At 36.6% G+C, this 27,182-nt stretch overlaps 1 long non-coding RNA gene across 1 annotated transcript; it reads left to right on the top strand.

The window, feature by feature from the left end:
• The first annotated feature begins 22,709 nt into the window (after positions 1-22,709).
• Positions 22,710-24,842, top strand: LOC123622681. Its single transcript, XR_006729597.1, has 3 exons — positions 22,710-22,821; positions 24,515-24,572; positions 24,660-24,842. It is a non-coding gene; the product is annotated as an uncharacterized LOC123622681 (long non-coding RNA).
• The last annotated feature ends 2,340 nt before the right edge of the window (positions 24,843-27,182 follow it).

Genomic DNA, 27,182 nt, shown 5'->3' with positions numbered 1-27,182 from the left:
CAACTAGATTCAACATATAGCCACAAAGATTACTTTAAATTTTCTTTCAGGAACTTTGAAAAAGATTTATCTTTCTTGATACTTACTTCTTCTGGTTTCCCTTTTTCATTTTGATACAGCCTTTCTTTCAACTGATTGCGTTCACCGATTAACTACTTAATTCTATCTTCTAGCAGAAGACTTTGCTTTGCATTCTCAGCTAGAAGGTTTTTCACAGTATCTTGAAATTGCTCTCGCATATTCATCAGTGTCTCCTCTTTATCCTCTGCTCTGCTGTGAGCATACGCCAGTTGCTCTCGAAGCAACATATTTCCTCTTTCTAGTTCAGATATTCTCTCCTCTAGATATTCCTGTTGTCCAATGTATTTCTTCACTTGACATTGTTCATTTTCATACGTTTGATTGATCTTTTCCATTTGACATTCTGTTTGGAAGAGGTGTCTTTGGACACATTCTAAAGCCAGAGTCTTATCTCTCAGAATATTTCTTGTGCGATGGAGCTCATCTTCCAGGCTACCGATTTTACTTTGCGCCTTAGGACATTTCTGACCAAAAATCTCATGGTTTTCTTTGAGATCAGACACAGGCACATTTATTTCATTCTGTAAGCAAAACCACTCATGTCCTGCTCTCTGGAAAGACATTTCAACGTCTCTTCCTGACATCTGAATTTGATCAACATCCTGTATTGCAGCAGTCAGTCTAGAACTGCAGGATTCAAGTTCTGCTTGCAGTCGTTCCTTGCTCTGTTTTTCATTTTGCAGTTTAGCATTTAGCAAGGCATTCTCACATGCCAGAGCATTAAGCTGGTCACTATACTGAGATGCTGTGTCTGTTAATTTTTCCATATTCTCTTTCATGGTCATTTGAAGGTTCTCATTCACTTCTTCCACAATTTTAATGTGGTTGATATACTTATTTTCTTTTTCCTCATTCTGATATTTTATTGTGGCTATTTCCATTTGTAGTGGCTATTTCTTTTCTTTTTTTTTTTTTTTTTTGAGACAGAGTGTCGCTTTGTTGCCCTGGCTAGAGTGAGTGCCGTGGCGTCAGCCTAGCTCACAGCAACCTCAAACTCCTGGGCTTAAGCAATCCTACTGCCTCAGCCTCCTGAGTAGCTGGGACTACAGGCATGCACCACCATGCCCGGCTATTTTTTTCTATATATATTTTAGTTGGCCAGATAATTTTTTCTATTTTTAGTAGAGACGGGGTCTCGCTGTTGCTCAGGCTGGTCTTGAATTCCTGACCTTGAGTGATCCACCCGCCTCGGCCTCCCAGAGTGCTAGGATTACAGGCGTGAGCCACCGTGCCCGGCCTAGCATGGCTATTTCTTCATGCAACATGTCATTTGTATGCATCAGAAATTGTTCTTTTTCATAACTCTGACAAATCTAAGTACAACAAAGGGAACTTTTAGTTAGCACTCAATGAAATGACATATGATTTCTTCTTAAAATAAAGAAGAACCTATCCATTTATACATTGAAAAGGCTGCAGTAAGTGGATATCCAACTGGAAATAGAAGATGGATCAAAACCTCACACTTTATAATAGAGCATAAATTCTCAAAACGTCAAACATTCATTTCCAGATAGTGAATCCATGAAAGGAAAAAGGAAACCATTAGAGAATTTTTAAGAATCTCAGAATTGGAAAAGCCTTTCCCTGAATTACAACAAAATCAAAGGCATAAGAAGAAAGAGTGATAGATTTGACTACATTAAAAAACTGGGTTTACCCTGTAATAGCTAACCTCCGCGTTACCCCATAGGAAGAGACTTAGCTTTGCATATATTTGGACACATAAAATTTCCTTATAGATATTCTACCTTCCTAGCATTTTTGTACTCAGTGTGTAAGGTACATTGGTTGACAAATGATGTATCTAGGCTTTGTACTACACCATTTCTACATACATCAACAAAATCCATTTAGTTATCACAGTTCTGAAAATGTGAAGTTAAAAATGTAGGTAAGCTGTGGAGTTTCCCCCAGGTCTTCTGATTCTACCTCTACCAAATCACAGTTACTTCTCTTGTGTAAGCATATAAACACAAACGAGGCTTTTCATTTCAAAACACTAATGGTAACTAAGATAACACTGATAGAGCTCTTCTTAAGAAAATCATGAATTGCCATCACAATGGCTCTTATTTTCTCCTTGTTACAATGTTTGAAACCGTAACCAGTGTGAACAGGGGAAAATGAACTCAACTATTTTACTAGGAACAAAATACTTATCAAGAAATTCTCACTAAGTGTATGCTATGGCTTACTATTGTTTGCAAAACCTCTTTGTACTGAAATAAGACACTACTTGGAGCAAACTGTAACTCCTCTCCACAGTGAGGAGCATGGCATCCCAAATATGGTCTCTGAACTGGCTGTCCTTTTCCTCCTTAACCATCAGTGCAAATAATAAACTAACCTGTCCATTAATATATCAAGGGGATGGAATCACTTCTCAAAATTAGAACATCTATTCTTAGTAGCAAGGGATTTGAGATTATGAAAATACCATCAATTCCTACAGAAAACATTAAAAGCCTCTGATTTGGATGAGGCCATTGTGACTATAACTACTTGACTATCGCAGAGAAATGGAACTGAACTGAGAACAATATTTTATCCAATGCGCCAAAAATGCCGCCACCATCACTGCCATACAGATATAAATACACACACACACAGCTTAAAATATTTTATACTTTCCAAGATGCGTACAGTTCGTGTTTGAAATATTAATATATACACATACAAACACATATGTGAAAATGACTAAAGAAAATACCTGAGATTCCATTTCCCTCAGAATCATTTCTCTTTCACTTTGTGTGTAAAGTTGATTGGCCAGAATCCAACCTCGTAATAGTCTGGCGTTCCGCTCTCCATATAGCTGCCTCTGACTCTCATTGTATTTTTCGGCAAGCTAGAGATATAGTAAAGTTTTTGGTCTAACAGCATCAGAGAAAAAAGTCTAAAAAGTTAATTAAGAGTATAACCTTTAATAAAGCTGTGAAAGAAAAGAGCCTACGGAAGACAAGGACTTTTATGTCTCAAGAATTACTCCAATTTTAATTGAATAAATGACAGCTAAATTCATCAAAGAGCAACAATTTTAAATACACACATATATAGTACTATGAAAAAAATTTACAGAACATTAAACTAATTTCATTAGAGTTTCAAAGCTATAGACTTTTCTGTAATATAAAAATGCCTAAATTAACATTTTTATTAGTGATTAAACTCAACTTTCCCTTCATTGCTCCATGCAGAACGCATATACTTAACACCTATTAGATGCCAATATTTATAATAAGTAATTTTAGCTAAAAATGCCACAGTTCATTTTTAAGATAACATTTTTCTTGTGTTTTAATGCTACATAACATATATTTTACCAAACTGATGTAAGTAATATTGTTGACATAAAGTTAATCTGGGGAAAGGACATCGTTGAAGTTCTGATTCCGGGGGATGGGCGGGACATGGGCAATACATATAACCTGAACATTTATACCCCCATAAGCAGCTGAAATAAAAAAAAATAGAAAAAGTTTTTACCGAAGATCAATTTACCTCAGACAAATAGTTTCTTAATATATTCATTTCTGTATTCAGTGTTTTCAGAGACTCTTCAACGTGTTGTTTCAACTTCTTTCCTGTATTCCTCTTCCTTTCTTCTTAGCTCTTCCCAAGTGTTTTCATATAACAGATCAGCATTTCTTCTCTTCTTTCTTTTAAGGTACATCTGCAGTTAAATACGCTTATCTTTTAAAATTAGTTTTTTTTAGAAAATACAAAGTCCACTTTATGATCTGCCCCTTCATATGTTGGTCTATTATCCTAATAAAATTTCCATGCTCTTCAATATTTTTCCTACTTCTCATGTTTTTAATTTCTCACTTCAATCTCTTCCAAAGGATATAAAGAGTACTGACGAAATAACTATCTGCTAATTGGCAAGTTTTGGTTACTAGTACCTCTGGTAAATATTATGGAAAAGAATACTGGCAATGATCTGGTAAAGATATAAGTTGAAAGTTTCCTTGTTTTCACACAGTCATAATTACTCCTCAATTAGGGCAGATCATTTCAAGTTAACTAAGTTTTAAAAAGTCACTGATTATAAACAAGCTTAGACATTCAATAAACTGTCAACTTCATGACATATTATAGGTATCCCTAACAATAATTTACCGTGTAGAATAGCACCTTCCCATGTCCTTCACAGAACATGTATCTACAGATTACTATGATCCAGGAATAGCCTAAGAAATCCAGTATCTGTTACCCCACACCTTTTACATTTCTTTGTTTGGTAACATGTTCAGTGTATCTTGCTCATTATTATATATTTCATAAAAAATTTTAAAATCTGCTTTGGAACAAGAGAGGATCTAATATTTAATTAAATAATGTAGGCTAATATGTATTTTAACATAGAACTTTGAATTAACTTTATCTCTGTATTAGAGGGTGATGTTGAAGAAACTAATCAGTAATTATGCTCCATGTTACTTTTTGTTCCATGCATATTCAGAATAAAAGTATATAAAATTTTTAAAAATCATTCTGGGTTGAGAAAAATGGCCATTTCACATTCTGTTGAATTGTAAAGTAATATGAAGTTTCTTGAGAAAAAAAATATCAATATTGATCAAGGATCTTTCTTTAAAAGTTCCTATACTTTCACCAAAAACTCTATATTGAAGAATTTATTCAAAGTAAATACTTAGAAATGTAGGAAAATATTTATATCAAAGCTGTTCCTTGTAGCATTGATTATAATATGGACAATTTTAAAATTCAAAATATAATTTCTGGAATAATGAGATTTCCAAATTTTAGACTTCTATGTAGCCATTAGAATTGAGATTTAAAAGAATATGCATTTATTTATTAGTAGACATATTCACAGTTTATAACTTACTGTCTTATTTTGAAGAATTTCACACTCTACAACACCACAAATTTTACCCCTGTTGAACCCCAGAATGGAAGTAGCAATTACTCAAATTCTCCTGTAGATCTTTAGTGTGAAGTAAACAGTACATGCAAACATTTCTTTAAAACTAGGATGTCATACCTCAAAGTAGAGAGTTCACATTCCCATACAGCTTTTTCATAATTTAACTGTGACTTTATTTTTTTGGTTTCACAGAGCTCATCTTGCAGAACACTAAGCTCGTTTTCCATTTTTTTAATTTTTATTGTAAGTCTTTCACACTCATTGCTTTTAAGTTCTACTAATCTTTCCTGGGAAAGAATGGCATCTTGCATTTTCAATAGGCAAACAAAATCTGTATTAGGGAGAAAACAAGAAAGATATAAAATGTGTGAGTACTTTTTGGATATAAAGGACTGCACATTTAACATTCACTCATTCATACAATGAACAAATATATAGCAAGGGCCTGCAATGTGGAGGACTTTACACCCAGCTCTGAAGATAAAACAGATAAGACCTCTGTTGTTATTTAAATGCTTAAAGTGTGGTAAGGAACAAAGACAAAATAAGGGACAATTATAAATTCAGATAGATGCTGTAAGAAAAGAGAGTTCTATGAGCACTTGAGAAAAACTGATCTACACTGAGCCCAGGGAACTGTCTCTGAGGAAGAGATGGCAGCACTGAAAAACAGAGGATGGAAAGGAAGCAGTTGAGCAAAGGGAGAAGGAAAGCATTCCAGCCACTCTACAGCCTGTGCCGAAGCTCCTCTGCAATCTGCTTCCAGTCAAGTTGGAGGAACAGGTGCCGATTGACCTTCTTACCTGAAACAACCAAAACAAAACAGACAAGGCACATTAAACAATGATTTTCAGGCCAGTGGACTTCAAGCAATGGAGACCATGATCCCTGAAAGAAAGAAAACAAGTGAGGTAAGCCTTACGAATACCCCAGCTCTCTGCCTTGACAGACATTCCAGGCCATGACTGAGGTAGGAAAAACCTCAGGTGGAGTCTCCCAGACTCCCTGAGTTGAGGTGATGAAGCTGAGAGTCTGGTAAAATCAAGGCAGAGAGAGATCACAGGACAGAACACTGGATAGGAGAGAATAGCACAGGGAAAGAAACCTGGAGACCTGCAGAGATCCCCTGTTGGTTATTTAGCAGAGTAACGGACAGTGCATGTGTGCTAGGAAACTACCTAAGACCAAGCGGGGGTGGGGTGGGGAAAGGCTAAAAGAAATAGAGGAAACCATGCCTGGTGTTCACACAGTGCCAGGAAGAGTGGCCATTCCCATCAGCCAGGCTGGGAAAAAAATCATACTAGCAAAAAACAAGCAAATTAAAATGTTAAAAATATTTACAACTTCATCAAATAATGAAATACAGATAAAACTGGTCAAATCAGGAAAACCTATACACTGAAAGCTATACAATATCACTGAAATAATTAAATACAACTTATATAAATGGAAAGATATCCTCTGGTGCCAGAACAATTGAGTATCAATAACCAAAAATGAACTCAAAATGGAACCATAGATCCAAATATTAATAGAAGCCCTAAAACTATAAAACTTCTAGAAGAAAGCACAGGAGAAAGTCTCTGTGATCTTATGCTGGGCAAAGACTTTTTAGACATGATATAAAAAGCAAAATCCATAATTGAACAAATAGATAAATTGGACTTCATTAAAACTATAAACTTTTTCTCTTTAAAAGATACTACCAACAGAAAGAAAAGTTAAACCCCAAACTGGGACAAAGTCCTTGCAAAAAAAAAAAAACAAAAACATTACTAATAAAGTAAAAGTATCCAAAATATATTTTAAAAAACCTCCTTAAAGATAGTTCACAAAGAAGTTATACAGATGGCAAATAAGCATATGGGAAGATGCTCAACGTTATTAGTTAGTAGGATAATGTACATTGAAACCACTATGATATGCACAATACACACCCACCAGAATACCTAAAAACTAAAAAATGGCACAACATGGTGTTTGTGGCGATACAGCACAACTGGAACTGTCAGATACTGCTGATGGCAATGAAAAACTGTACAAATACTTTGGAAAACAATTGAGTAGTTTCTTAATAAAGGAATATAAAGGAGTGTGATGAGACTTTTATGAGTTATGAATGTTAACTATCTAGACAGTGGTGATGGTTTCATATCTCCATGTGTCCAAAATGATCAAATTATATATTTTATGTATGTGTTTATCATATATTAATTATACTTCATGAAAGCTATTGATTAGAGTGACAAGCATCTAAGACGGTGGCTGGAACACAGAGAGAAAGAAGGGTAGAACATAACGGAGTATAATGCTGCAGAATTGAGATCTTTAACCTTATAGCAATGAAAGGTGATAGCTGCGTTTTAAGCAAGGGAGGACCATGATGAGATCTGGAGTTTTCAAAATATATAATTATGGTTGAAGAGTAGACCACAGTTTGGGCAGCTAGGGTAGAAGGGAAAACAGTTTTAAGTTTATTCCAATATTCTAGGTGGGAGTTAATGGCAACCTGCCCTTGGCTATAGGTAGGAGGAGAAGCAGAGTCAACAAAAAGACTGGGAGTGACATTCACACAGAGAAAAGCACAGTGGAATTACCATAACTCTTCAGCTGAGAGTGCACAATATACATTACTTCTAATTCTACATTAACATAAAGTATATTTCTGGGATGAACTCGTGACTATAGCACATCAGTGCTGTATGGTGCAGTGCTAAGCAATGGGTACATATATGTTACTTAGGATATGTAAGAAGGCCTTAGATTTATACAATGGTTCTACCTTTACAATACATTCCAAGCTTTTCAACAAGCAAGATAAAATGCTGATAGTAAGAGGAAGGCAACTCACAATCCTCTGGGGCCGTTGCAGATGACCAAGTTAAGTCATCATGGTCACCCATAGACTGTATTTGTTCTTTCACCTACAAAATAAACAACACTGCTTCAATATGTCTCCAAAATACTCACAGCATAAAAAAATGTACAGAAGTGCTAGTTATCCAACTTTTATATGAATAAAATCATAGGTTCTTCTAAAAGAAACTGATTTTTGTTCAAAGGATGCCTTTATCAATGCCTACTGCTTCTTACCACTTTTTCAAAGCAAATGTCTTTACAACAAAATGTTCTCTATTTTCTTATTTTATGTTGTATAATACACATTCTAACAATATTTTTGACAATTTTTTTAAATACCTTGTTCTTTTCATGAGGTGTTTTCTTTGCAGGCCTGGAAAAACACAAACAATTTCTTTCAGACAAATAATAAATATATAAAATATGAAGAATACCTACAACTTTGGTATATATAATATGTCTAATTTTTATATGATAAAATTCATATGTAAATTTATTTCTCCTCTTCAAAACGTTACAGGTAATTGTATTTACAGGTAATACAAAATATAATAATTTTTACAAGGAAGTTTAAATGATAGAAAGTAATATGAAGAGATAAAGAAAATATATTAATAATATAACAAAGAATTAAATTTAGATCGAGCTTTCTGACATTCAAAGCAAAAGGAAAAACATCTTAGTTACATTATTTGATAGAAAGAAATATATCAGGGTATTTTTATTGTGGTTATTTTCCTTTTCACTAAAAATAAGCTTTTACTGGCATTAAAACCTATTTGGGAAATCATACTTACATCCTTAAATGAGGGAAACACTTTTCTCATGATAGCATTAGCTAGCTCATTCAGGACTTATTATGCAGATACTATGCATCATTTTAAGCACTGTGCATGTGGTAAACTCATTTTTGTCCTCACCATAATCCTGTGAGGTAGGTAACACATTAGGTATTTTATAAAAGAAGCAGCTAGGCACAGAAAGGCCACAGAACTTGCTAAAGCCCATAAAGCTTGTCCGTAGCAGACCCAGCATTCAAACCCAGGTTTCTGACTCCAAAGCATGGGTTTCCCCATGTGATGTGAAAGTAACACTTATTTTTAAGTGTTTTAAATGAGATGATAGCAGAGAAAACTATATTATCATTCCACTTCTGGCTAAAATCATACGTAATAATTTCTGAACCTTACAAATGTTTTCTTAAAAGGTTTTATACCCAATCAATTTTGGAAACCTACTTTTAATAAACTAAACATTTATTTTTTCGACAGAAAGTCATCAGCAAGCATTCATTCATCTATTCAACTGTTCATTCACACATTCCACAAATACTTATTCAACATATGATACATGTCAATGACATTGTTGGTACAATGAAACTTTATTTTAGACTTTAGAACTTTATAATCCAGAAGTAATAATCTGTGGTAGATTGTAACAGTTTGCTTTTTTATTGTACATGAAGAAAACCCTCCCCACAATCTAAATAATTATAAAGTCAACACATACACCTGATACTTTAAAGCACCTTACCAAATCATAGGTATTCATTATGCTACTGGCAAAGGTACTGTAATATATACATGGTCAAAAAGGAATGTTTAAGCTGTAATAAATATGCCTTAAGTGTCTGTGTGTTTATTACTACACTTTTTTAAAATCCTATCTATTATAGTTTAATTTTTAAGTCATCATTGGCATCTTTAATTCAATTAGACTATTTCATTTCTGAACCAGTTCTGAAGATATATCATGCTACTATAAAATCATACATGAATAGAACTTCTAAGCACAATTAGTTTACTACAAATGCTTAAAACATAGTGTATGAAGGCTTCTAGTGCTTAGACATGTAAGCAAAGTTAAATTTCACATATATGTCCTTCTCTACTCTGTCATTCCCAACAGCATACAAATATATTCTCTAAAAGCTTCTAACTTAAAATAAAGAAAGAAAACTCCCCTGAGCCCCACATTCTTCTTCAGTTATTACCCATTTCTCCATTGCCTTTCCCAGGAAAATGTCACTCAAGAGCTGTCTATGCTGTCCGCTACAGTCAGGCTTCCATGGCGACCATTTATTGAAACTGCTCCTTTCTTGAACTACTTCACTTAGGACAATGGTCTCTAGTTCCATCCACTCTATAATAAATTACAACTAACTAAGGGGCACACACAGGCACACAGGGAACTAAAACTCATTGGAAATCAAGCAGGGGGAAATAGGTAAAGGGGCACAGACCGCCCTGAAGGGTATACTGAACACTGCTCAGATGATGCGGGCACACTCACAGCCCTGACTCAAGTTTTAAAAAATCTATCCGTGTAACAAAAACATTTGTACTCTTAATATTGTGAAATGAAAAATAATAATACTTAGCTTAAAATACAAAAAAAAAAAAAAAAAAAGAAACTGCTCCTTGTCCAAGTTCACTTGTCCTCATCGTAATCAATCATTTCACAGCATGGATACAGTTGAGCATTCTCTAGTTTTGGCAGACTACACAATTATATTTCCAGTAAAAGTAATCACTGCTGACATTCTTTCACAAGGACATAAAGGACTTACAGATTTTATCTTCCTTCATTCTATTTCACTTCAAGCGCTGTCATCATTCACACCTCCAGGTACTAAACTGGCCTTCTCATACACTGCTCATCACAGATTCGTTTGAGGTCTGTTTTTCATTTTCATTTTTCTTTACTTCCCTTATATGTAATGCAGGACCAGTACTTTAAAAAAACACATAAAAGAGATAATGTTTTCTAACAATTCTATTGACAATATACAAAAGGGAATTTTTTATAAACTTCTACATCTTCTCCATTTCAATTCACTTATTAATTTAAAAAATATTATGAAGCACCAACACTATGCAAAGAAATATATATTCTTTGCTTCAAAAAAAAGGTCAAGTGCAATTATGATACAATGTGATACACAAGAGTGAATCTTTTCGAAAAGTTCTACATGAGCCCAAGGAAGGCTTCACAGAACAGACAAAATACGTAAAAGAAGTTCACCAGGCAAAAAGTAGGAGAAAACCAACCTACTTAAAGAAAGAATGTGAGCACCAAGATGAGGCACAAGGTGTCCAGGTGTTTCTTAGGAACTTGAAAGGAAAAGTGTAAAATACACAGAAGCAAATGCTGAGAGGTGAATGCTACGCTGACCTTGAATGCTACCCTGAAGGTCTGGAGCTCACTGCCTACAAGCAATGATTCTTAGGCATAGGAGCAATAATTAGATTTGTGCTATATTTTTGGTTTTCTGTTTAAATATGACAATGTTTCACTTCCAAAGTTATAAAATAGCATGAAGCACACATAACATGAATGTAAGAAATCGGCAAATATCTTGGGGGAAATCCTTACTTTCAGAATACCTATATATCATTCTATATAGGATTTATAAACGGTAATATTGTGATGAATTATAATTTTGTTTGAAAATAAAATAATTTTTTGACTTTTACATACTTTTAGCCTAGCTAATTCTAATGTAAATAGTAGGATTTACCAACAGAAAAGTTCATTTACCTTTTTGTGGAATAAACACATGTAAGAAAATCACATGTGATTTTGAATGAATTTACAAAGAAACGAAAATTTCCCACAGGAGATTATGTTAGGAGTTGAGCATGAGCCTTTAAACATATCAAAAACAAAACTAACAATTAGTTATAAAATGAATCATGTAGATATCTGTTCTGTTTAAAACTAAGCAGGCCAGAAAAAAAAGGGGGGTGGGGGAGATATCGTCCTGAGAGCAATTATCAAACAATTGCTCTTGACTCAGACTGCAAAATAAGTGTACGATTCTAGAATAACAAATAGTTTTCATTTTCAACATAGTTGATAGAAGGCAACTTTTCAACACAAAATGACACTTAGAAAATGACTGATCTGTAGCCATGGTAACAACTAGCCACCCTCAAGTAGTTTTAAATCTAGTCAATCCATCAGTGACCACTGGCCTCATTCACCAATCAATGTCAGCCACTTGCTTCTGAGAGACAGCCCGTCAGACACAAACTCATTCCAATAAACATGCCTGGGAGTGCCCAGCACTCAACCACTGTGTCACTCAAATAACCATGCTAGTACAGATGATGTCAACCCACGTATTCCTCTGAAAGGCTGCCAGTCCTTAAATGCCACTCTTCCCAAAACCCTGTGTAAGATCAGCAACTGCTCTGTCAGAAGAAACTGTGCCTCACCAGCATAGCTCTCTTACTAGAGAAAGCAATAAATTCCAACTTCATTTTCTTATTTCAGATATTGAAGGCTCATCATTGTTTGGAAAGAATTGTTAAGTCCATTAAATTTACCACGCTTATATTTTACTTTTCTTAATAAACACAAATGAAGTTTGCAATTCCTTTGATCTGTCTTACCACGTGTAAAACAATCATAATTACAGTAAAACAGTAATTAGTGAGTAAACACATTATTGGGCTTTTCTCCCTAAATGGAAACAAATAAATATACAGAATATAGGTTATTGAAATGTACAAAAGAATTCAAAAATGCATAATCACTAGGTAAAGTTGTCACAATGAACCCACGTCACACTTTTAAATGAGATTTAGTCTAATGATTAAAACAATACCCACAGGGTAAACTCCATACACTCAGTTAATAGAAGTGTATGCAGTAGCTCCTTACGACATTACATGCTAGGCTGTTTTCTAGGCACAGGGGATATGGCCGTGAACACGCAAATGTCCTATCATGAGAGTGAAGGAAACACACAACGACAGTAAACAGAACAGATGGGCAAACTACATCGTATGTTAGAGGAGAAAAGGTAAAGCAGGATAATGAAATGTTTATGTGTGGAAGAAGAGGGATGGTGGAAATATTAGCATGTCTAGAAAACGCCTTGCTGAGAAAATGGTTGTTAAGGAAAGAACTTAAGGAACAGACAAAAAGAGGCCAGAAAGATACCTGAGGCAAACCATTTAAAATAGAACTGCCAAGTACAGAGGTGTGCCTGTAGAGTTTAAGGAATAGTGAGAAGTTCAATGAGGCAGTAGCAGAGCTAAAGGAATAAAAAAAAAAATGGAAAATTGAGTCAGAGGGACTAAAGATCAGATCATGTGCTACCTTTTAGGAATTAGGCAGAATGGTGACATATACTCTGACTGAAATGGGAGGCAATGGGAACATTCTGAGCATAGGAATGACATCATCTGACTTGTTTTAATATGAGCAGTGGGTTAAACATTGATGGAAAGAGGACTAGAAAAAAAGATCATTTAGCAGTGCGTTACACTCATCTAGACATCAGATGGTGGTGGCTTAGAGAAGGAATCTGTGAATGGTTTCTACATATATTCTGAAGGAAGACCTGACAAGATTTGCTGACAGATTAGGTATGAGACGTCAGAGACAGAGAGGGAGGAAAAAAAAGAGAGAATGAGAGAGAGAGATGTCAAGGATTACACCAAGGTTTTTGCCAGAGTAACTGAAAGGGTTCCCAATAACTCAGGGAGGAAAGACTTCATGATGAGGGCGAGGTATAAGAAAGAACATCAATAGCTCAGTTTTGGACCTCGTAAGCTGTGATACCTAATAGCTAACCAAAGAGGGGGGTCAAGTAGGCAGCTTGGTCTATAGGTCTGGAATTAAGAAAATCATTAGCACACACAAGGTAGTAAAAGTCATGAGAAAGAAGCCTGAGGACTGAGCCCTGGGACACTTCAATGTGAGGAAGGTGGGGTGTGAGGATGAGCACACAAAACAGACTAAGGTGGATGAACTAGAAAAGAAGGAGGAAAAACCAGGTGAGTGAGTGATATTCTGAAAGTCAAGGGTAACAAGGATTATGGAGGAGAGAGGTTTTCACTGGGGAAAAGATTGCTGACAGATTCAGTAAAATGAGGTCTCAGAAATTATATCTAGATTTATTAAACTGAAAATCAGTGGGAACTTTGAGAAAACCAATTTTGAGCTAGAGATGGGAGTGAAAATTGCTGGAATGAGTTCAAGAGTGAATGGAAAAGAAATTCGAGTCCATGTGCAGACACTAGGCAGTTTTTTCAAGGCCAGCATACCTAAGTCGTATGATCATGGATGCTCTAATGTTCTTCTTCTTTAGCTATATATTTCAATCACTATACAATAATTATATAGTATATTTTCACACTTTAAAGGTTTCTAAATTATATACATATGGCATTTTAAAAAATGCCAGACCAAGGTATTAAATAATAAATTCACAAAAATTATAGAATTACAAGATCCTATGAACATTTCTAGATCATATAAGCTGATTTTGCTTATACTTTTGCCCATACTTATAAAAAAGACCACAGAGAGACTAAAACATTCATAAGCAGTATTTTTGCCTTTAGAAACAGCATCCAATTGCAGGATATTTTATACTCATCAAATATACAAAGCTATCACTCATACTAAAATATTGATTCAAGGACAGGAATAAAAGGGGAAAATGCAGAAAATAACCTCATTTTTAAACTGAATGTTTCTAACATATAAAGTCACTGTAGAAAATACGGTATGATGCATACTCACATATGTTTAAAAGGAAGGTTAATGGCATGAATTCAGGCTATCTTTACAAAAAAGATTCACCACATTAGCAGCACCTTGGTTTTAGCATGGGGGTCAGCAAATTAGTGTCTTGGGGCCAAGTCAAACCCACTGCCTGTTTTCATAAGTAAAGTTTAATTGGGACACCACCATGTCTATTTATTTACTGTCTATCACAATTTGTGGACTACAACGAACAGAGACTCCGTGGTTCACAAAGCCTAAAACATTTACTATCTGGCTTTCTACAGAAAGAGTTGGCCAACACCTGGTTAGCAGATTAAAGATCTTTTGATGTATTTTAGTAAGTTTACCTAAAATATGGAAATGTTTATATGGGATATGGATATGCAATCCCTTGGCAATATCTGGATTAATGTGAGGATCCAGAAGATGAACACTCATGCATTGAGAAAAAAAACCCAACAAATGAATAACTGGCAATTCTCTTGGGAACAAGGTAGAGCGGCAGTATAGCATGCAGCATCTTTTTGAACCTCAGGAGATATTACAAGAATTCTAACATAATTTGCTTAAGATGTGTCATCAAACAAATGCTTTAAATATCCATCAATTGTGAAGTAATCAGTACACTACAGATCTAAGTTTGTTGTTTTAATGGTTGCATGTGACATTATTATATGGATATAACAATGTAACTATTTCCTCATTGATGGGTATTTAGACTACCTCAAAGTTTCTGAGATGATGATGTTACAGTAACTATCTTTAACATGCATATACATGTATGCACATAACACACTTGTATAAATATTCTAAACACACATATATTATAGACCTTTGACATACATAGACTATCTATTTTATGAATATATTGGCTTCTTGTATGTTATATACAATATAGAATAAATGTCCTTAACTTGTATGTGTTTACGTGTGTTTCTACAAGTCATGTTTTCCTGCAGCATCTAGTCCCAGATCCTAAGTTCCTGGTAGGCCAAAGGAGTGACATAGTTGAAGTGTTGATACGTGCTACTAAATTACACTTCAAAAAGGATATGTCAATTTTATTTACCAACAGCGTATGAAAATGCATTTTCCTCACATTTGCCAACACTGCTAATCTTTTTTTAATAAAATGCCTGTATGATTAGAAAATGTTATATCATTAATGTGCATTTTTCTGATCACCAAGCAAGGCTGAATACACCTATGAAAAGCATAAAATTTGCTAATCATGAATATTAGTCCAATTAGAATTAATTGTATAGTACAATAAAATTATCTACTATTAAATATTGCTACAGGCTTACCTATCACACACTTCATTCTCCATCCTAGGAAATAGCCGACTGTCAGTTTTCCCACTCTTTCTTCCTTCAAGTAATGCATCATCGTCACTGTCATCACCAGCACCATCACATAGGTTTTCTGATACTGCCATTTTACTGCTTTTGTGCTTCTTCCTTTCTTCAAGCTTTAATGAAAGTTTGATAGTAAGAATAATTGTTATTACCTTATCAATAAAAATAACTTTTCCTGTTTTCATTGATTTTATCCCTTGACATACCTTAACTGTCATATGTTTAATCATTAAATATTTTGTACTTACTTTAATTTTATTGTACATAATTGTCATATAATTATAATTATTATAGTATTATTGAAATTTTTGTAAAGTCTACTTCATTTCTGTTTGAGTGGATGAAACAGAATTTTCCCAAATTTCTAAAAGGGCCCTTCTTAATTTTTTGCTGTTATTCACATCCACTCTTCTCTGGATAATAGGAATTTCCACCCCCATTTGACTGGCAGAAACAGAAAGAAAAAGACAAAGATATAAATCACGTCTTCTTCTGTCTTATCACCTGGATTTTACATTCAATAGCCAGATTTAGAGGATGCAACATTGTAAGGCTTCAGGAACAGAGAGGAAACTTCTGCTTTTCTGCACCAAGTTAACCTTTTGCCGCTGCCGTTTATCATTCTTTTTTCATTTGGATAGAGAAATATCAAAAGATAAAGATACACACAAATGTATATGAACCAAGTTTGTCACCACACAAGGAGCAGAGTGCAACTGCTCAGTTGCTGGTGTGGAGTCCTGAAAAATGACATGTTTCCCAAATTTCACATTCAATAACCATACAATTTTATAGCTGGAGGATGTACAGTATAAAGTAATTATCTACTTTAGCTCCATCACCTACTGATAACTGGAGTAAAACCAAGAAAGATTAAATGATTCATTCAAAGCTCCTAAAGTGACATTACCTAGCAATTTATGGCAAAAAAAAAAAAAAAGAGATGATGGAATTGCGTCATGCTGAATCAGATAATTTACCAGATTAAACTACTCAAAAACTAGTCAGATAAATTAACTGTGTGACTTTGGCAAAATAACTAAATGCCTTAATTGGGGGTCAGGCCTCATCTACATTGACATTTAAGAAAGAGTATCTCTAGATTTTTGTGTAGCTTTAAAACTCAACGTACAGACTCACCTTTCAGTTTTGGAGTCAAATACTATATTTGGCTGGGGATTTTTCTACTCATATGATCAAATCATACTTGTCAAATCTTATACCATATTTGCAACATAATGTAAATTCTGATTTCACAAACATTTGAGAGTGGTGACTTTAAAAACTATGTGGAACTATATATGTTTCTGGTCAATAATATTTAAAGTGGTCATGATGGAATTTTAAGTTCCAACAGTTTGAGTCAAATAGATGAAATCTGCACACATAAAAGCACATTAAACAGATTCACTTGTCTGGGCATATTTGTTGCAACCCTCAAGGTTAGACACATATTTATCTCTTCTCAGTCACTGTTTCCTTCCCACTGTATTTTCATTTTATTGTTCAAATAAATGCAATTCATCTTTAAGTCACTAGAGGGTGAAAAAATCCTAGACCTTATTATACACATTTATTAACTTATTTTACATTTATTCTTGTTCAGATGATATGGCATATGAATAAATTAGCTTCCCAGTCCTTAGGCCACTTGAAAGACTGATGATAGAGAAACTTAGGGTGATTAAGGAATAGTGATTATGAAAAAATTATTCTGAACTCCTATAATTTAGATAACAGATACAATCTATTTCTATATACAATTACATCTTTAAATAACTCCATCTTACCTGTGAGCTTTTTATAAGTAGAAAATCAGAATGGATCAGGTAATTGATGAAGAGAAAGTAGAAAGGGTAGCACTTAAGTACTTTTTCTAAAGATTGCTAACTGGGGAGTGTCACACTTTTAATTATTAGGATCCAAAATCAACACATCAATTAGAAAGAAAAGGAATTTCTTAAATGTTAATTCAAATGATATACCATAAGATGATAATGTCACGAATCTAGATGGACAATCTGCTTAAGACTGGTTCTAATATCGTCTTGTTAGAAGAGAAGTTTCAGAGACAGGGCTGAGATCACATGTGGGGACTTGCAAAGTGGGAGCAGATGTTAAAGTAAATAACCCTTAGACAGGAGCTGACTAGAGGGGCCGTTAACCATAGGCAAGAACCAGCTTCAACTAGCTTGTCATTATCATTTCTGTCATTTTACATGAACTTAGGCCAATTATTACTGGAGTTTTACAATTGCTCCACCCTTAAAAATCACCATGACAGCTCAAAGACAACCATATACAGTACTAAAATGAGAGCAAACCCAATTTTAGGAATTACTATCCAAATTCATAGCAAAAGTCAGCCCCTTAGTCATAAATACTCCTCCCCTCGATTAATAAGACTCAAAACACCAAAAACCTCTTCCTCCTGACGCAGATGCTCTTTTCAAAGCCTGCCCACTCTCTTACTCTTGAGAGAGTGCACTGTGGCTTTCAATCATTCAATATAAAGTTTCTTGCTTGACTTTCATGGTCCATCCTAAAATTCTTTTCCTGATTAATACCAAGAACTTGGAAAAAACCTTCACTCAGAGGCCACTAACAGTCTAATGTCTTCTAATCACAGTGAATTAAAAATATAATAATATTTCATGATTTCCCACATTAAGACAAGTTAGAAAGTTGTTTGTACCCTAACACCAAAGGTCCCCTTCTTAAAGGTATGATTCCTTTAACAGACAGTAGAGATGACTTTATGACCCTATTCTCACCCTGGACATAGACGATGAAGTCAATTAGAGACCACAAGGCAGAAGAAAGCTTTAACCGTGCCATTAATGACTGATAACATAAAACTGAAAATTCTGAACCACTGACAATGGTTATTCCTTTGACATGAATACAACTCAGTGGTCATCACTCTTAAGTTACTCATAATTTCTATTGCTTCTAATTCAATATTTGATGTCACCCTCTTTATCATGTAAAGAGGTTATAAAAATGGAAGAGCAAACAAAATTTGGAAAAACATATGCCTCAGTTCCAAGGTAAACATCAGCTATAAGTTACTAGAGATTGTAAGAATATTTTCAGTGGCATAACTACTTTAAATGGGGGAAGGTAAACTCATAACTAATGAGCACAGAGCACACTGTTTGGGGGATGGACACACTTGTAGCTCTGGCTTGGGCAATGCAAAGGCATTATACATAACCAAAATGTTTGTAGACCTATAATATTCTGATTTGCTTTAAAAAAAGAAAATAAATAAATAAATTGGAAAAATAAAAATATAAATAAATAAAATTATAAAATAGTAAATGATTATCTATTTATTCTAACAGGTTAGTGCAAAATGATGTTATTAAAATTATGTTAAACCAGAAATTTAAATTTAAATCTTTACATACCTGTGGCTGGTTATTTTCACTTCCTTCATGCCTCTCTTGCTCATTCTCTGATGTCACTTCTAGGTCTTCTGCTAACAAATCCATACACTGAATTAAACTGGATTAGTTAGAAGAGTGAGGTAAAAGACAGTCTTTATAGAAATAGATAGAAAATAAAATTTTTATTGTAGAAATTGAGAGTTTAAATGAAGCTAAATCTATGATAAAATACTTACTTCTTTAAGAAATACTTCTAATTAAAAAAAGAAAAAAACCCAAACTTCAAGAAACCACCTGGGGAGACACCTGGTCCAAGGCATACAACATCTCCAAGATTCACTCACAAATTCTATTAACTATTAGCTATGTCTGTTAACTGAATAGAAAAGTGGGCATAGATCTGTGTGAACATGCTGACTGATGAGGGGAAAAGGGATCATTAATCAGTGGAGAAAGTCATGACCCTGAGAGGGTAACCATCAAAGCTGATGGGAGAATGCTACAGCATATCTGTAACACAACCCAGCAGAATCATTTGTATCATTATACTATAATTAGTTATCATGTTCTTCAATTTGTCCTATGATTTAGAAGTACTCAGCTGCAATGCAGTTGACAGTATAATTTATCTCTCATCAGAAAAACTATTCTGAACTGATCAACTTGGATTCATTTTTAGAATGCTAGTTAATGAAAATATTCACCTTTTTCATTAGTTATATGGGATATTGGTATGCCTACATTTTTTGTATCCTCTGGGTTAGTCATCTTAAACTTTTTTGATACACACGCATGCAAAAAGCCTTAACACCACATCTAAGAAAAGAATGTACAATAAGTTTTCTATATTGAAATAACAATTTTAGTATTCAAGGAATGAACTCTGTAATTTTTTTTCTTTTTAAAATTAGTTTGGTTACCAAGTAGTCTTTAAAAGACTTTTCTGAAACAATGACCTTACCAAAAATTTAGCTATCTTAAAAAAGCAACTGATGCTTCTATATTCAAATTAATCTCATTTGATTAACTAATATTAATGCAACATGTATATTTGATGTCTGACAGCTATGGGGAGGAAAAAGAAGTTACTATTGTTCACCCCAATTCTAGCACTTTCTCCTGCTTCTACTAACTTTTAAAGCAGCAATAATCTAAGCTTCTGTTTGAGTGTAAATATAATGAAGTCATCTGAAGTCTTCCCAAGTTTCCTCATCAACTCCAAAATCACCTTCCTAACTTCTTTCATTCCTCCCTCCTTCACCCCTCACAATCTTTCTTCCTTTACAGCAGTCATGTAGAAACCTGTGCTCCTTATTCTACTCCTTCTACATCTTTGATTTATTATTCCCACCACATCTTTCCTATTTATTTAGCAGTAGTATCTTACATCTCTAATTTCTCCTTCCTCATCACTTGGCTCCTTCTCCTCTGGCTACAAACATGCTCAGAAATGATAACAAAATAATGTTTTCCCCTGATCCTGTAATGTCTTAAACTGTTATCCAATGGCTCTTCTTCCAGATTTCTCTAAAAAGAAGTCTATACCCAAGGACCACCAGCAGGAGCATCAGCTGAGAAGTTATTAGAAATGTAGAATCCCAGAGCTGCTGACTCAGAAGGTGCATTTTTAACACAGCTGATTGATGAAAGTTTGAGACGCTCTGGTCTACACTGAGTGTACTTCCACATTCCTCTACCTGAACTGACCCTTTTGGAATCCAGCCTCATGTTCCTCCCTATCATGTCCCCACAAATGAAATTGTATTACAAGTCATAATGTTTCTAATGGGCTGTTTATCAGCCTCTATCTTCCCTGATCTCTCCATAACTGACCCTATTCTCTTCTTCTCTCCAAAGCTTTTATCTTGAGCAGTACTAATTCCACCCTACAACGTAAGAACATTTCAAACTTTCCTTAAAGACAATCACCCAGCCTCTGTAGTTCGCAGAATCAAATACAACCTAGCAGATATGATGGGAAAGCCCAGAGAAGACCAGTGTGGGGCTACAGTTCTAGAATTCATATTTGCAAGACAGAAAAGAAACAAATCAGTAGGAGAAAAGACTCATCTTGATTGGTCTTGACATAGTTCGTGATCCCCAACTTCCAGTGCGCCTGACAGTCACATTTCCCATTTCAACTCATTCTTCTATTCCTCCATGACTCTGTACCTCCTCCAGAAAACACTAAGCCCTCCTCTTCCATACACACTCTCTTGGCTGATAACTTGAGTCTGACTTTGCTATCTGTGCATTTCCACAAACCTCCACCTACCATCTTACCACCATCTCCACTTTAAAAACTTTACTGAAGCTCTAGAATCTGAACACCATATAAACAGGGCAGATGTCGGGGGCAGCCTACCCCCGCAGAAGCTCCTAATTGCAGGCACCTGAGTGAGACCAGAAGGGTCAACAGATCACTTTAAGGGTGACAGCAGGAGGAGCGGAGGCTGGGGCTGGGTGGGAGACGCAGGTGGACACATCGCCAGATACTTTTGCTGCTGAATTTGGGGGCGACCGCCTCTCTGCCATACTGCCTGGAATCTGGCAGCTTGTGAAGGGTGGGTGACACCAGGAGCACTGTGCAGGGCGGCGACTATGGCGCCCGTACACCTTTCTCCTGTCCTTGCCCCACGGCCCCTCACATAAGTCTTCTCGTTCCTCTGCACTTTCAACGCCAGCAGCTGCACAAGCCTAGGACATCCGCCACTCACCATCATTCACACTGTATTACAGGCGCATCCCTAGGAGCAGAAACTTAAGCCCACCAGGCATGAAAGTAGAGTGGAGGGCGTGGTGGCGCTAAAAGGCATCACCTTACATTGGCCCCTGAGGTACAGAGGCTGAACTTCACCTGACACCCTCACACCCACTCTGCATAATCCACCTGAAGCCAGCGGACAACTGTGGCCCACCTATGGGCGGGTCTAGGGAACACCATCCCTGATCTAGCTCCCTGGTGTCCTTCAACCCAGCCGCTACACAAACCGCTATGGGGAGAAGCAGCAGAACCCAGGCATAGTGCCACACACAGGTGGTGCCTCTTCCCACTCACGCACCCGTTCCCCGTCCCCAAGGCCTCTGCGTACCAAAGACCAAGTCCCTCCCACGTGCCAGCTGGGTCCTCGCTTACCTGCTTCTCAGGATAAGTCCCTCTCAAGTCCTAAGCGGGTCCTTTCTCGGGTGCTGCTCACTGCAGGATGCTCTGTTCCCAAGAAATTCAGAGGCGATTCTGGCCACACATCCCTCACTAATTTAAATCTCTCCGCGGGAGCAGAAAAAAAACCACCAGTCCCCTTAGCAAAATCTGAAGCTCCAATGGGAAAAAAAAAAAAAAAACAAAAAACACTAGTAACCCGTGACAGACAATTTATAGGCTCGTATATTCAAATGAGGTATTGTAAAATACCCATTCTGATTGGATATCATTATCCAATCACAATTGGTCTATGAATTTGTCTTTTCAAAGGGCCTCTTCTAGAATACCCATTCTGATTGGATTGCACTATCCAATCAAAATTAGACAGTTTATTTCATCCAATCAGAATGTACATTCCAGAATGCCGTATTGAAATATGGACGCCTATAAATGGCCTGTCGAGAGCCGCGTAAACCTTGTGACAGCCCTTCAGCCTCTAAGGTAGAGAGTGGGACTGCAAACAGAGCTGGCCCCAGTGGTAGACCTCTTTTTGTCTTGGATTCCCAGGTGAGGAAAAGGAGAGGGTAATGTGGGGGCGGAGGACCCGCTGGCTCACAGCAGGAGAAGGCAGGCGGGCTCCTGCGGTGGGCAAAAGGAAGCGGGCCGGGGGCTTCTGGGTTCCCAGGGTCTCCCCAGATGTGTCCAAGTTCAGGAGACCCAAGCTGCCACGGACTTGAGGAGGCAGCCGCCCGCTGGGAGCCAACTTTGTGTGCGGCGGCCGGGGTCGGGGATGGGGTCCGGGGACGCGCGTTACGTGGACACCGGAGCGCGGTCAGCGCCAGCAGGAGCCCGAGCGGTGGCGCCCGGCCCGAGGGTGGCACGGTCCTCGGCGGGCGGTGGGCGCGGCGCGGGGCTGGTCCTCTTTCGCGCCCGGCCCGGCCCGCAGCTCCCGGGAGCAGCCCCGGCGGCTACACCCGGGCGCCCGGCTTGGCTCGCTCCCAGCGCGCCGCTCCTCCCCAGGCGCGGGCGCCGGCGCTGGCGGCGCTTCCTCGGCTGCGCCTCTGCGCGATCTCCTGGGCTCGGCCGTGCGCGGCCGGGGAGCCGGGGGGCCGCCGGAGCTCAGCGCCCCGCGCCCTCGCCCGCCGCCCTGCGCTTGGCCCGAGTTGCGCGGCCCCCGCCGCGGCTGCCGCTACCGCCGCGGCTCCTGCGCCCCAGAGCCGGTCCCATCCCAGTCGTGCCGCCGCCGCCTCAGCCAGCCCCGCTGCCGGCCGCCTTTCCAGCCAGCCAGAGAGTGAAAATTAAATTCTTTACTATACAAATATATACAAAAATAAATTGTAGAGTAAATACAAACAAGTTTTATTATGAATATACTCTGAACTAAAATCTCTGTTATATTCATATGTATATATGTTTATTTCTCCATGTGCGTTATCATACAATTATCCCTTTTCTGCTTTGGTTTAAGCACATACTTGATTGAGTGGTCATGTCTCTTTGTGTTTGTTTGTTTCTTCTTCCTCCTCCACCTTTTAAAAATGATTTACCCCAGCCTAAAGTTTTCCTTGCAGAATACTTTTCCTCAGTTGTCTATCCTTTCGGTGCCTCTGTCTTCATTGCCATCGTATTTAAAGCTTTCTATTGAGTAGCTCTTTGTGGCTTTCTTTCAACAATCATTACCTCAGAAGGTTTATTTTTAATTTTTTCTGTCTTTCTTGGGAGAACCTGAATCTATACGGAAATTTATCTGTAGCATTTTGACAAACATAGTAAAAGTGGTTTATACTATTAGCAAAGCCAACCCATTAAAATAAATCATTACTAAAAACCGAACTTTAACATTTTCCCCGGCAAGAGATAATTGGTCCAAATGTGAATGACACAAACACATATCACAATATAATTCAAAATTGATTATCTTAATGATAGTTATTTTAACGATCTTTTAAGCTGACTAGGTACATTTTTGTCCCAGGCTATTTTGGTTAAGAATATAATGCAATGGATATTACAGTGTTTGTAGAATAATCAAGTATGGGTAAAGGGAGTAAAGTTTTAAGGACATTTGTATCATCTTTTCATAATCTTCACCCCATGAGAAGATGTAGATTAGTAAATGACAGAATTGAGGGTTGAATCTACATCCGAGTAACTCCAAATCCTCTTTTCTTTATGCTAGATCATATAGTAATGGTCAATGTTATAATTATTTTACGAGTTTGATACTTGTTATTCTTAAAGGTATTGTTTTTTGTTCTAGGATGTTCCATAATGAAGCTTAAACCTAATTACTGCTTCTCAGAGATCTAGGAAAAACTGTAAGCTGTTTGAAGATAACCTATTGTTGTGTTATTCACCGATTGTTCATTACGAATATTTTCATATATTCTTTATTCTTACTGTAGTAGAAGCAAAATATTGTCCTGTGACAACAGATAATGGAATCGTGTTTGAGGACAAGGTTTGTGATCATCCAAACGAAGATGTGTTTGAATCCTTTCCTACATCAGCCAAAGTCCAGGGCTTTTCACATCCTTCATTTCGACCACCTGAGGCTCCTCTGAAACCTTCCTTTCGGTCATTGGAAAACTGTGGCCTTACAAAGGCAAGTTATGATTTAAAAAATTTTCTATATATATATTTTTAATATACCACTCGCCCATCCTCATACTGCAGACAAAAATGTTATAAAGAAATGGACCTCCTCAAGGCCATAATAGAAAACAAATGTAATAACAGAGGGAAGGATGTGCAGGATTGAGATTTAAAAAAAGTTGAGGGGAGTAAATCATTCTTAGGTTAGAAATTGTGGCAGGAAAGAATTAGAAAGCAACCCAAAAGAATAGCTCAACAAATATGGAAATGAGGAGGGGGATGAAGGCGAAGAATTCATTGAGGAAGGACGAGATGAATACAAAGTTTGAATAACAGGGTAAAGATGACAGAGATTATTATGAAAAAGACAACAAAAATAAGTTAAATGAGATAAGGAAATCTATAAAATGTGTTAGAAATTCTTTTCATGCAAATTAAGAAAAGAAAGGGAATGAAAAAAGGCTGAATTTGTTTTGAATGACTTATAGTTTTATGAAAAAAGAAAAGGGTGACTATAATTAAAATTAATATATTGTACATTTAAAAATATCTACAAGAGAATAATTGAAATGATTCTGCCATAAAGAAAAGGTAAATATTTAACATGACACATATCCCAATTACACTAAGATTCTGTGAATGTATCAAACCATATGTCCCTTCAAATATGTACATCTTTTATATATCAATTAAAAACAATTTGGGAAAAATCATTTTTAAAAAAATTATTGAAGTAATATCTTGTATTTAATCAAATAAAACCTGTGTTTCCAGTTAGTGCAAAGTGAAATATATTTTAGGCCTTATCTGCTTTTTATGAATTATTAATTTTTTACTCTTTCATTTCTTCTTTAAGGTTTCTAACTTGTCTTTTGTGTATCCATAACTTACTTAACTAATTTATCTTGCTGTTTGATTCAATCTTTTTTTTTTTTTTTTTGTGAGACAGTCTTGCTTTATTGTCCAGGCTAGAGTGAGTGCCGTGGCGTCAGCCTAGCTCACAGCAACCTCAAACTCCTGGGCTTAAGCAATCCTTCTGCCTCAGCCTCCCAAGTAGCTGGGACTACAGGCATGTGCCACCATGCCCGGCTAATTTTTTCTATATATATTTTTAGCTGGCCAGATAATTTGTTTCTATTTTTAGTAGAGATGGAGTCTCACTCTTGCTTAGGCTGTTCTCAAACTCCTGACCTCGAGCGATCCACCCACTTAGGCCTCCCAGAGTGCTAGCATTAGAAGCGTGAGCCACCACGCTGGCCTAAGTCAATCTTTACAGCCATTTTAGATCTGTTTACGAATAGAGTGAGAGAAAGGAATAACCATTTTATTTGAGTTTTTTAGTAATCAAAATTAAAATTTCTGATTATATGAAGGAGGTTTTTAATCTGTATCCGTTAAATAAGAACTAATCCTCTTGAAGAAATAAAGGTAACAATTATTTAAGTCTGGAGATATTCTGATTTCTCTTGTGCCAATAATTTCACCATGTAATAGACACACATGTATACATCACAAGAATGCAATCATGATTGATTGTTGTTCTCTAGAATAAACTACTTATTATCATGGAATTATAAAGAAGGGGCACCTGCCAACAGAGTATACATAATCATCTCTGGTGTAGACAGCAGGACAGAGGTAACCCGAGAGGTACACCAGACCTACTAGAACACCCCATAAGACAACTCAGGACCAGCACTTCTCACCATGGCATGCTCAGGGATTGATCTTTGGGAACCCGGAGACAGGCCTGCAAACCAGGCCCGTCAAACCATGGGTGGATTAATAAAATGTAGTACATGTATACTATGAAGTATTACTCAGCCATAAAAAATGGTGAAGTAACACCTTTTTTAACAACCTGGATGGAACTGGAGACCATCCTAAGTGAAATATCCCAAGAATGGAAAAACACACACCACATATGCCCCCTGTTAAATTGGAACTAAATGATCAACACTCATGTGTACATATGGTAGTAAAATTCAACAGAAATCAAGCAGGTGGGGAGGGGAGGAGGAGGTGGGTTGATTCACAGCTAACGGGTACGATGCACACTATCTGAGTAATGGACACATTTATAACTTTGACTCAAACTGTACAAAAGTAATTCATGTAACCAAAACTTTAGTACCCCTGTAATATTCTGAAATTTAAAAGGAGAAAAGAAATTCAAAATAATATGGACAGGAATCTTCTTTTCATCATGAAAGGCTAAGGCCACTCAGTTGCCTGTTGACTAACACTGAAATGCAAAGGCAACACACCTTAGTAGGACTTTTGGTTTTTGACATTAATATTTGCAGTAATTTATTCTGATTAGAGATATAATT

This window comes from Lemur catta, chromosome 17 (assembly GCF_020740605.2).
Source record: "Lemur catta isolate mLemCat1 chromosome 17, mLemCat1.pri, whole genome shotgun sequence".
In the NCBI taxonomy this organism is placed as follows: domain Eukaryota; kingdom Metazoa; phylum Chordata; class Mammalia; order Primates; family Lemuridae; genus Lemur; species Lemur catta.
Note: the sequence above shows the minus strand (reverse complement) of the source record. Positions and strands in the feature narration are given on the sequence as shown.